The sequence below is a fragment of the Mustelus asterias genome, chromosome 5, assembly GCF_964213995.1.
Source record: "Mustelus asterias chromosome 5, sMusAst1.hap1.1, whole genome shotgun sequence".
In the NCBI taxonomy this organism is placed as follows: Eukaryota; Metazoa; Chordata; class Chondrichthyes; order Carcharhiniformes; family Triakidae; genus Mustelus; species Mustelus asterias.
Genome location: NC_135805.1, coordinates 133070105 through 133083315, shown reverse-complemented (window position 1 = coordinate 133083315; position 13211 = coordinate 133070105). Strand labels below are relative to the sequence as shown.

At 41.3% G+C, this 13211-nt stretch overlaps 1 protein-coding gene across 1 annotated transcript in view; it reads right to left on the bottom strand.

The window, feature by feature from the left end:
- Positions 1-13211, bottom strand: part of fam135a (family with sequence similarity 135 member A) — a 208960-nt gene that overhangs the window by 195223 nt on the left and 526 nt on the right. The gene's annotated exons all lie outside the window — the stretch shown is intronic.

The window sequence follows — 13211 nt, the reverse complement described above, 5'->3', positions numbered from 1 at the left end:
AGGAGCCGGTGGTGGTGGGGAGAATAACTTGACCCAAGGGACAAAATGGCCTACATTCCTGATGATTATATCAGCAAGCAACCAGTTAAGAAACAATGATTCATGCAGCCCTCCTTCTCCTGAGAACAAATTAGAGGAACCACATTCCAGTTCTTCATACCCAACACCTCTGCAATTAAGGAGCTCACTTCCTGAAAAGAATGCTGTGATTCCTATTAAACCCAGTAAATATTTAAAAAAGAAAAACGCTTCAATGATTCTGGCAAAAACTGTGAATCTTCCCTTTACACCTTGCAGTTGTCAAGCCAAAAATTGAACTTTTGAACATTAAACTTACTTTCATTCTTCCAAGACTGCTTCATGTAAGAATGCGTGCAGCTAGCCACAGAGGGCATAATTACACAAACTACACTCAGTGCACCAGACATTCCCATGCATCTTACTGCAGATATTTTTCATACGCTTTATCTACGTTTTATGCTGAAGCCAGATGCACATCTCTGGAGAAGTTATATAGGCTCAAAACATTAACTCTGTTTCGCTGTCTACAGATGCTGCCAGACCTCTTACTATACTTCTTATACACCTATGACTGCGGCCAAATTCCCCTCCAATTTGATTTTCAAGTTTGCTGATGACATCATCGTTGTGGGTCAGATCTCAAATAATGATGAGACAGAGCACAGGAAAGAGATAGAGAATCTGGTGAACTAGTGCGACTACAATAATCTCTTCCTCAATGTCAACAAAATGAAGGAGATAGTCATCGACTTCAGGAAGCGTAGTGGAGGACATGCCCATCTACATCAACGGGGATGAAGTGGAAATGGTCGAGAGCTTCAAGTTTCTAGGTGTCCAGATCACCAACAACCTGTTCTGATCCCTCCATGCCGATGCTAGAGTTAAGAAAGCCATGATGTGGAGATGCCGGTGTTGGACTGGGGTAAACACAGTAAGAGTTTTAACAACACCAGGTTAAAGTCCAACGGGTTTATTTGGTAGCAAATGCCATTAGCTTTCAGAGCGCTGCTCCTTCGTCAGATGGAGTGGATATCTGCTCATAAACAAGGCATGCAGAGACACAAACTCAAGTTACAGAAAACTGATTAGAATGCGAATCAAGTCTTAAAGATACAGACAATGTGAGTGGAGAGAGCATTAGGCACAGGTTAAAGAAATGTGTATTGTCTCCAGACAGGACTGTCTGGAGACAATACACATTTCTTTAACCTGTGCCTAATGCTCTCTCCACTCACATTGTCTGTATCTTTAAGACTTGATTAGCTGTAAAGATTCGCATTCTAATCAGTTTTCTGTAACTTGAGTTTGTGTCTTTGTAGGCCTTGTTTATGAGCAGATATCCACTCCATCTGACGAAGGAGCAGCGCTCCGAAAGCTAATGGCATTTGCTACCAAATAAACCTGTTGGTGTTGTTAAAACTCTTACATAGTTAAGAAAGCCCACCAACACCTCTACTTTCTCAGAAGATAAGGAAATTTGGCATGTCTGCTACGATCCTCACCAACTTATCAGATGCACCACAGAAAGCATTCTTTCTGGTTGTATCACAGCTTTGATGTGGAGATGCCAGCGTTGGACTGGGGTGGGCACAGTAAGAAGTCTCTCAACACCAGGTTAAAATCCAACAGGTTTATTTGGAATCACGAGATTTCAGAGCACTGCTCCTTCATCAGGTGAGGGGACTGTCCATTCACCTGATGAAGGAGCATTGTTCTGAAAGCTCATGATTCTAAATAAATCTGTTGGACTTTAACCTGGTGTTGTGAGACTTCTTACTGTATCACAGCTTGGTATGGCTCCTGCTCTAAGACCGCAAAAATCTACAAAGGGTGGTGAATGAAGCCCAGTCCATACGCAAACTAACCTCCCATCCATTGACTCCATCTACACTTCCTGCTGCCTCAAAAAAGCAACCAGCATAATCAAGGATCCCACGCACCCCAGACATACTCTCTTCCACCCACTTCTGTCAGGAAAAAGATACAAATGTCTGACATCAACCAACCAACTCAAGAACAGCTTCTTCCCTTTTTCTAGCACACCCCCCCCCCCCCCACAGGAAACAGCAGCCCTGCATCCAGTCCTGTCAGAATTTTATACATTTCAATGAGATCCCCTCTCACTCTTCTAAGCTCCAGTACACACAGACCCAGTTGACCCAATCTCTCCTTGTATGACAACCCTCCCATCCTAGCAATCGGTCCGGTGAACCTTCACTGCACTCCCTCTATGATAAGTATAAATTTTCTTAGATAAGGAGACAAAAACTGCACATAAAACTCCAGGCATGGTCTCACCAAGGCTCTGTACAGCTGCAGTAAGACATCCTTGCTCCTGTATTCAAGTCCTCTAGCAATGCAGGCCAACATATCATTTGCCATCCTAACTGCTTGCTGCACCTGCATGAATATTTCAGTGACTGGTGTACAAGGGCATCCATAACCCTTTTTATGTCAACATTTTCCAATCCATCATCATTTAAATAATATTCCGCTATTTTGTTTCTCCATCCAAATTAGATAACTTCATATTTATCCACATTATACTGCATCTGCCATGTATTTGCCCACTCACTCAACTTGTCTAAATCACCTTGAAGCCTCTTTACATCCTCCTCACCACTCACATTCCCACCATGTTTCATGTCATCTGCAAACTTGAAAATATTACATTTGGTGCCCAAATCATTTATGGGTATTGTGAATAGCTGGGGCCCCAAGCATTAAACCTGCGGGACCCCACTAGTCACCGCCTGCCACTTTGAAAGAGACCCATTCATTCCTACTCTTTGTTTCCTGTCTGCTAACCAATTCTCAATCCATGCCAATATATTACCCCCAATCCATGTGCTTTAATTTTGTACAATAACCTGTTATGTGGGACTTTATCAAAACCTTCAATTCCTCCTTCTCACTAGTCCCTTGGTTCCCTAGCATTTCTGAAAAGTTGTCTTCTTCTGTGAAGACAGAAATAAAGTTGGTTGTGAGATTGCTTAGTTCTATTTCATGCTGCTTCCAATATTTATCATCCATTTAGTCCTGTATTTACCAAAGTGGCATCTCATTTTAGGCATGCTCGGTAATGATGCTCTTGATATGCTCTCCTGCAGTCTTCACTGAACCAGAGTTGCTTGTTATTCACATGGAACATTTCAGACAATCTACTTACTGTCGGATACACATTTCCAAAATGGAAAATGTTTGCTAACAGAATGGTCACACCCACAAAACCTGAAAGACTTCTCACCTCAGGAACAGGGAGAAAAACATCTGATAGAAAGCTGAGTTCTATTCAAAATCCACTAGATAAATTGAAAAATGTATGTAAATTGGCTAAATTTCTAATCCTATGCCTGCTTCTTATTGCATCCATACCTTCTGAATAAAAATTCTCAGAGACTTAACCTGCATCAGCCACAATCTGCAAACCCTAGAAAAGGAAAAAGAATTTCACTGGCCTTTAGTGCCATAACTACTAAAAGGATTATTGTTCGGTAAATAACTTCTATCTTTCACTTTACAATTGCCTAAACCTTTTCAGAGGTCTCCACAGCAACTAAATATTTTAAATTCAAAAAACTACCCAAAAAGGAATAGTCCTACAAAAACTAGCTCAGCACAAATTCAACACTACTGAATCTATAGCTAATAGAATTTTCAAGTACTTGTTTGTTTGACTAAAATCGACAAAAGGAAAATCATCCCAGTTATGTTGCAATTTTGACTGTGGCGAGTTCTGGATGCATATTGATTTAATTTAGTTATAAATCTAACTATAGTAAAAAAGTCAGCAGGATGAGCTGCTATACATTTCACTTCTCACTCCTACTCGCACTTCCAAGGCCAATCATTTGAAATAAGGAAATTGCCACTGATGCAAATTATTTGATTTTACTTCTATTGTGTTTAATTTCCATTGTAAAAAACTAAAGACTCAATAGCAATAGGACCAAAGAAAGAAATCCAGCTCACATTCATTCAACTAATCGATACACTCCTTAATTCAGCTTCAATAGCAGAAACCACAGGAGTTCCCCAATCTCCAGATAGTGGTAGAGATAAATATACAAACATTGCATTTCAATAAACAGTGCCATCTATCCCAGACTTGTTTCTCTTTTAAACAGTAAAACTTCATTCAAAATTAACTACCATCATGCAATTGACAAAACCATAACAATCTATATATGCATATAGAACTTAATTGTTTGATATGTTAATAGTGACAGAGCAGGAGCTGTGACACCAATACAGTATCCTCTGTAAATTTACACAACTTATAAACAGAATATTTCTTAGTCTTATTGCTCAAAGAATCTGCCTACCAAATATTTTAGCAAGGGCATCCAGCTAATTCCACATTATCCTTTCTGGAATTTTGAAAAGATTAAAATTAGTGTAAAACCACATTTTAAATAGAAGTATTTCCATTTTCTTTCCTCTTACAGGATTTATACTGAGGTTTCTGAGAGAAGAAAATACACTCCCTACCAACATTATGTAAATGAAACGTATTAAATATATGCTCGTTACATTAATACAAATACATTAAATAAATGCTCGTTATTGAATCACAAAACGGATTCAACACTGAAGGAGGCTATTCAGCCCATCATGTCTGTGCTGGCTCTCTGTAAGAACAACTCACCTGGTACCACTCCCCTGCCTTTTCTCCCATTGTCCTGCATTCTTTTGTTTTTCAGATAACAATCCAATTCCCTTTTGAAAGCTGCGATTGAATCTGCCTCTATCACACACTCAGGCAGTGCATTCTAGGTCTGAACCACTCACTGCGTAAAAAAGGTTTGCCTCATGTCATGATTGCTTCTTTTATCAATCATCTTAAATCTATATCCTCTCATCAGTTTCTCCCGATTTACTCTCTTCACAGCCCTCATGATTTTCAACACCTTCCAACGTTTTCTTCACCAGGAGAACAACCTGGCTTCTCCAATCTATCTACATAACTTCAGTTCCTCGGCCCTGGATCCATTCTTTTGAACCTTTTGCACTCTCTCGGATGCCTTCATGTCCCTCTGAAAGTGTGGTGCTCAGACTGAACGCAATACTCTAGTTGAGGCCAACAGATTAATTTTAATTTATTTGTTTTTGTTACTCTCTGCCCCTGCTTAAAGCCCAGGATCGGTATGCTTTTTAAAAATTGCTCTCCCAACCTGTCTTGCCACCTCCAATGATTTGTGCATACATACCTCAAGTCCCTCTGCTTTATGTTTTTGTTCATGGGATATGGGAGTTAAAGTAAAGTTTTACTTATTAGTCACAAGTAAGGCTTACATTAACACTTCAATGAAGTTACTGTGAAGTTCCCCTAGTTGCCACACTCCGGCCCCTGTTCGGGTCAATGCACCAGCACGTCTTTCAGACTGTGGGAGGAAATGCAGGGGAGAATGTGCAAACTCCACACAGACAGTGACCCAAGCCAGAAATCGAACCCAGGTCCCTGGCGTTGTGAGGCAGCAGTGCTAATCACCGTGCCACCATGCCACCCATTTTATAAGTGGCTAGGCTAGCATTTATTGCACATCCTTAATTGCCCTAGAGAAGGTAGTGGTGAGCCAGCTTCTTGAGGCGCTGCAGTGGCTGAGCACTGTTAGGAAGGGGGTTTCAGGAGTTTAACCCAGTGACAGTGTAAGATTTCGAATTTAGAAACCTCTTTAGAATTGTATCCTTTATTTTATATTACCTCTCCTCATTTTTCCTACCAAAACAAATCATTTCATATTTTTCTGCACTAAATTTGATCTGACACTTGCCCACCCATTCCACCAGCCTGATTATGTCCTTTTGAATTTTAACATTATCCTTGTCATAGTTCAATGCTTCCAAGGGAGAATGGGAACTAATCATGTGAAGTGGGTTTCTCAGTTGTGTTAGAAATAGAAGGGGAAAGTTCTGACTGTAGTTTAAAGTGCAAGTTTTCTATAAAAATAGTATCTAGACAATTTCAGTCTAGTTCTTACATCAAGTCTTAAAACATGAAATCTTGCTGTGTATTCCTTTCAGTTCTCAACTGGAAGTTTGAATTTCTTAAAAGTTAACAATCAGTGGGGATTGAAACAAAGATTTACTTAGAACTGGAAATCTAACTGAATCACAGTTTTGTGTATTAAGAATTCAATGGCACTGCCTTGAGGACAGCAAGAAGTTTAACAACACCAGGTTAAAGTCCAACAGGCTTATTTGGTAGCAAAAGCCACTAGCTTTCGGAGCCTTAAGCCACTAGCTTTCGGAGCCTTAAGCCCCTTCTTACTTATTTGCTACCAAATAAACCTGTTGGACTTTAACCTGGTGTTGTTAAACTTCTTACTGTGTTTACCCCAGTCCAACGCCGGCATCTCCACATCATGACTGCCTTGAGGAACCAGATTCGAATAGACAGGCAGGATTACAATACATTGTAATGTGCTCAATTACGATCATAGAAACATAGAAGATAGAAACAGAAGCCATTCGGCCCTTTGAATTTGCTCCACCATTCATTATGATCATGGTTGATCATCAAATTCAATATCCTGATCCCACCTTTCCCCCATATCCCTTAATCCCTTTAGCCCAAAGAGATATTTCTAATTTCTTCTTGAAATCACAATGTTTTGGCCTCAACTATTTCCTGCGGTAGTGAAATCCACACAATCTGGGTGAAGACATTTCTTCTCACCTCAGTCCTAAAAGGTTTACTCCTTATCATCAAACTATGACCCCTAGTTCTGAACTTCCCAACATTGGGAACATTCTTTCTGAAACCACCGTCAAGTTTCTTCGAAATCTTAGAAACCCTACAGCACAGAAAGAGGCCATTTGGCCCATCGAGTCTGCACCGAACACAATCCCACCCAGGCCCTACCCCCATATCCCTACATATTTACCCACTAATCCCTCTAACCTACGCATCCCAGGACACTAAAGGCAATTTTAGCATGGCCCATCAACCTAACCTGACTAACCTGCATCTTTGGACTGTGGGAGGAAACCGGAGCACCCGGAGGAAACCCACGCAGACACGAGGAGAATGTGCAAACTCCACACAGACAGTGACCCAAGCCGGGAATCGAACACAGGTCCCTGAAGCTGTGAAGCAGCAGTGCTAACCACTGTGCTACCGTGCCGCCTTCTATAAATTTCTATGAGATCCCCTCTCACTCTCTAATGAATATAATCCTAACTGATTTAGAACAAAAAGTACAGCGCAGGAATGGGCCCTTCAGCCCAAGTCCATGATGATCACGATGCTCTAACTAAACTAAAAAAAATCCTTCTGCCCTTACTCAGTCCGTATCCCTCTATTTCCTCCCTATTCATATACCTATCCAGATGCCTCCTAAATGTTGCTAATGTGCCTGCTTCCACCACCTCCTCTGGCAACGTGTTCCAGGCACCCACCACCCTGCATGAAAAACTTCCCCTGCACATCTCCCTTAAACTTTCCCCCTCTCACATTGAACCTATGCCCCCTTGTATAGAATCATAGAATCCTACAGTGCAGTCTGCACCGACCACAATTCCACCTAGGCCCTATCCCCATAATCCCATGCATTTACCCTAGCTAGTCCCCCTGACAATAAGGGGCAATTTAGAATGGCCAATCTACCTAACCCGCACACCTTTGGACAGTGGGGGGAAACCGGAGCACCCGGAGGGGACCCACGCAGACAGAGGGAGAATGTGCAAACTCCATACAGACAGTGATCCAAGCTGGGAATCGAACCGGGTCCCTGGCACTGTGAGGCAGCAGTGCTAACCACTGTGAACATAAGAACATAAGAAATAGGAGCAGGAGTAGGCCATCTAGCCCCTCGAGCCTGCCCCGCCATTCAATAAGATCATGGCTGATCTGAAGTGAATCAGTTCCACTTACCCACTTGCTCCCCATAACCCTTAATTCCCCTACCGATCAGAAATCCATCTATCCGTGACTTAAACATATTCAACGAGGTAGCCTCCACCACTTCAGTGGGCAGAGAATTCCAAAGATTCACCACCCTCAGAGAAGAAGTTCCTCCTCAACTCTGTCCTAAACTGACCCCTCTGTGCTACCATGCCGCCCTCTAATTGACACTTCCACCCTGCGAAAAAGCTTCTGACCGCCGAAGTGTGGCAACAGGGATCGGTGCTGGGGGCACTATTATTTGTCATTTATATTAATGATTTGGATGAGAATATAGGAGGCATGGTTAGTAAGTTTACAGATGACACCAAGATTGGTGGCATAGTGGACAGTGAAGGTTATCTCCGATTGCAACAGGATCTTGATCAATTGGGCCAGTGGGCTGACGAATGACAGATGGAGTTTAATTTAGATAAATGAGAGATGATGCATTTTGGTAGACTGAACCAGGACAGGACTTACTCAGTTAATGGTAGGGTGTTATGGAGAGTTACAGAACAAAGAAAGTGATCGAGGGGTACAGGTTCATAGCTCCTTGAACGTGGAGTCACAGGTGGACAGTGTGGTGAAAAAGGCTTTCAGCATGCTTGGTGTCATTGGTCAGAACACTGAATACAGGAGTTGGGACATCTTGTTGAAGTTGTACAAGACATTGGTAAGGCCACATTTGGAATACTGTATACAGTTCTGGTCACCCTATTATAGAAAGGATATTATTAAACTAGAAAGAGTTCAGAAGAGATTTACTAGGATGCTACTGGGACTTGATGGTTTGAGTTATAAGGAGAGGCTTGATAGACTGGGACTTTTTCTCTGGAGCATAGAAGGCTGAGGAGTAATCTTATAGAGGTCTATAAAATAATGAGGGGCATAGATCAGCTAGAAAGTCAATATCTTTTCCCAAAGGTAGGGGAGTCTAAAACTAGAGGACATAGGTTTAAGGTGCGAGGGGAGAGATACAAAAGTGTCCAGAAGGGCAATTTTTTCACAGAGGGTGGTGAGTGTTTGGAACAAGCTGCTAGAGGTAGTAGTAGAGGCGGGTACAATTTTGTCTTTTAAAAAGCATTTAGATAGTTACATTGGTAAGATGGATAAAGAGGGATATGGGCCAAATGCGGGCAATTGGGACTAGCTTAGGGGTTTTAAAAAAAAGGGTGGCATGGAGAAGTTGGGCCGAAGGGCCTGTTTCCATGCTGTAAACCTCTATGACTCTATAACTAGGGGATTTTCACAATAACTTCATTGCAGTGTAAACCCCACTTGTGACACTAATAAATAAACTTCAAAAAAAACTTCACCCCGTCAATGCCTTTACTTTGAAAGCAGGAGCTTTTAAATCAGCTATTGTAAATAGATGATCTTTACCACCGAGGACAAATAGCAGAAACACTTTAGGAACAACATCACCTCAAAATCATACACCATCCTGACTTTGACATATCACCTCCATTCCTGTATAAAAACCTGTAATTCTCTACCCAACACTAATGGTGAAGGACATCAGAAGGGCTACAGTTCCAACATCTTAGAGTAAAAAGATCAGAGTACAAATATGGTATAATCTAACAGCAAAGAAACTGTAAATCTGGTATATTTTTACAATGAAAAGTTGGTATTTTGGACATTGATCTGGACATACAAAAAATGCAATTCCAAACGAATACCTTCTATATGCATTATTTCTTTCAATCAAACTGTTTTCCAGGCTCAGTGACATTGTGACCCCGATACAAGTGCGGGGAACACAGTCAGTGATTAAGGCCATCCATCGTCAGGGCTGGGGTGCCTAAAGGCATCCTGTTGCGTTTCTGTGGAAGCACTTCTGCTTCTCCTGCACATGGAGTGCTAAAAGTAACAAATCTTTCACATTTATCTTGGCTAGTCAGCACCTTGTGCCTCATTCCACAATCTTGCTCTCTGACTGTTAAATTTAAGTGGCAATTTCAATGATGTAACTGGGCTGTGATTTTTCAATCCTAATTAGGCCATTATTTGCAGGTTGTCTTGGTGATGGGTTGCTTCGTGTTTGTTCCACTTTAAGTTAAAATCATGGCCATGAAGTTCACGTGATTTAAATGCAGGAGCGGCTGCATTTTTGCAAGTGCTGGCCCTACTCATCTTTTAACTCCTTTTTTTACCCTGATGCACAACCCATAATTATTTGATCCTGATGTACATAATCTGTAACATGGAGTGCCATGTTAAGTCCAGAAAATCCTTGTTTGATTGAGGCATTAGGTCAGGGTGATGCCCAGTTCGTAGTGTGGTTTCACTGGTGAGCAGGCCCACACTTCGGTGATGCTATAGGCACCCAGAGGATGGCTGTCATATTGAGTAAAGTTGTGGGCAATAGTCTCGGCTCACCAGCACACATTATTGGTGCTCACATTGATGAACTGCAAGATGTCCTAAAGAGAATGGATGAAGTGGAGAAGAGAATTTGTAAAGAGAGCAGTTTCCTCACCGTCAGCCCTTGGGAATCCTGCTGCGTGGTTGATTCGGGGATATGGGGCCGGAGGAGGAGCATCCATGGGCCCGGTCTCCCGAGGGGAGCTGGGAATGAATTCCAAACCGAATTTGAGAATTGGTTGCCATGCTTTCACATTCAAGATTGTCCATTCTTTTCTTTTTCTATTCGAAGGCTGGGCACTTCAAGTTCGATGGAGCATGTTGTATATGGTCTTTGAGGCCCAGGGTCAGTCAAAGACTACAACCACTGATCTTATGTTGTCTTGTCCTCAGTGTTCACCGAGAAGAGCTGAGGTGGCCGGATATGGCAGGTCTTCTTCAACCACCATTAGGGCTTTGGGATGACAACATGGTAGCAGTGTAAGGGTGTTGATGAAACTCTGGATAGACCCTGGGTGTTATTCAACAATCCTATCACTGCTTTGGCCTTTTCAAGCTCCGTGAATGGTTATATTATCCTACAGTTCATGATTAAACCTGAACTTTGTCTCCGTACAATTATACTCCTGATGTTGTGATATTGTCTTTTATCCTGACAAGGATGTACAATATATAAGCATAGAGGCATTTATCGCATGTTACCCTCTGAAAATCAAGATTTGTCCACTTTTTTCTCTTTGATGACATTCATTGACGGTGGAACAAAGGAGGCCTTAGTTTAATTTGCATTATCGTTTGCAATTAATCTTGATTGTGATGTGTGATGCCAGGGGAGTGGGGTGAGGGATTCTGTACACCCTGCTTTTGTCAAATTCTAATTCTTGGCTTTCAGTGTTTGCAATACGGAGATATTTCCTTTTTTAGGATTGATTGTAGGTCTTGTTCTTTCTTTTGGGAAGCTAAGCTGTTGTATGATATGAGGATTGTGCGATATTTACCTGTTTTTATCTGTTGTAATCCTTGCATTTACACTGAGAATATATATTTTTGGTACCCTTCACTTTATAGATCAGTAGTGCCACAGCAGGGTGGTGGGTACATGGTTTGGTATAGAGGTGGTAGGTACGTCTTTTTAAGTCCTCATTGTGGGTGAGGAACACCCCCGTTAGAGGTATTGGTATAGTGTTTTTCTTTGGTACTTTTGTTATTTTGGGATTAAGGAAACATTGTTATTCTGTGGAGAAGGGGAGGTGCATCATGGTGCCATGTGCTCATGGCTTTATCCAGTTATCCTGAGATCTCTCACTTTTTTTGGTATCCTCTCATTATCCATACAAAAGGAGACACCGATTGGTAATTTGATGAGTATTTGCTGGTCCTTTTTGTAAATACATGTGGAATAATGATCATTCTGTACTATACTAGATTTGGCGTTTTGTTGTATCTTGTGGCAAATTGTAAAATGGAAAACATTCATTAAAAACAAATCATGGCCAATAATTTACATTAGCAACACATGGCATTCCCTGGTCACAAGCATGGTGAAGCTGACCGGCTAGCTGATCCAGCAGCAAGCAGACACACTGCTCTGGCACACACCCGAGAAGCAGTGTATATTTTGGGCAATAAGACTAGTTAATAACTTCCTTCATTCACCGACAGGTGGTCAGCAAAAAGCAGAACATTGACACTGCACACACTGTTGATTAAAAGTCATGTGCAGCTTAAACGAGGCAACACTTTTACATCTTTAAGTCTTGGATTGCCAGCCCTACAAAAAAATTCCAGCCTTACATGATTCTAGTACAAGACATCTAACGGCAATGTTATTAATTCATAGTTAAAATTTGGAGTAACAAAAATGTATTAAAGGCACAATATATCGGAGAGCTAACACAGTGCAGCTATCCTTCCTGCATTAATCACTTCAACTTGAAAATGAAATCAAACTCAGCAACCCAAAGTTATTAATACACTAACCTTAGACAGGCACTTGCATTGAAAGTTCCCAAAGCAGATATCTGGTAGCAACCCCAATTTGCCAATTTCCTTTAGCAAGTTACCAGAAGATCTGGACTGAAATTTTGCACCAATTACCACACATGCACAATGCATCACTATGGCTGGACATTATGCTGTGTGCAAGTTGCACAGAGCAAGAGACAGGAGCACAATCTAGAGTGCATTAGCAGCCACAAGCATAAAATAGAGAAAATTAAGATCTTTCCTATAGCAACATCATGCATTTTAGGGTGGTATGGTATATTGACTCTACTAAAGCATCAATGAAAATAAGATCCTAATTCACCATGATAAAAATGTCAGACCTCTTTGAAAATAAGAACAGAAAACAGAATGAGATAGCTAAACTGCTAATGCTGGTCAGAATTCCTATATTCCAACTTTTGCATCCACATAAGCAAGACAATGGAAAATAAAGCCATCAGAGATGTGGTTTCTGAGATGTATGATGAGGAATAGTTGGACAACACACAACTGAAGAGGAAGTTTTAAAGAAAGCAGACACAATGAACTTTGGCAGATGATCACCAAGAGGCAACTACAATTCTTTGGGCAAAAACTTAAGATAGAGAAACCAGAGCATCTGGTAAGACTGAGTAATAGAGCACGAGAGGGATAAAGCTTAAGAAGCAGAACAGAAAAACACCAAGATGTTGGTTGCTGTCAAAGCCCGTGAAAGTTGGAGAGCCATGATCACTAGAAGAATTAAAGTGGACAATATGCATGGGTCAGCATTGATAAAACACCCCAACTTACACTCCCTTCCCCTGATATTTGTGGCACAGTTGCAACTCCTCAAAATAAGTCACTTCAAAATAAAAAAGCCCAGATTATGGTGTCAATTCAATTATTGAGAAACAATTCCTCCTGCCTTATCCCAAGTAAAAATAAAGGACAAAGGAGACATTGTTGA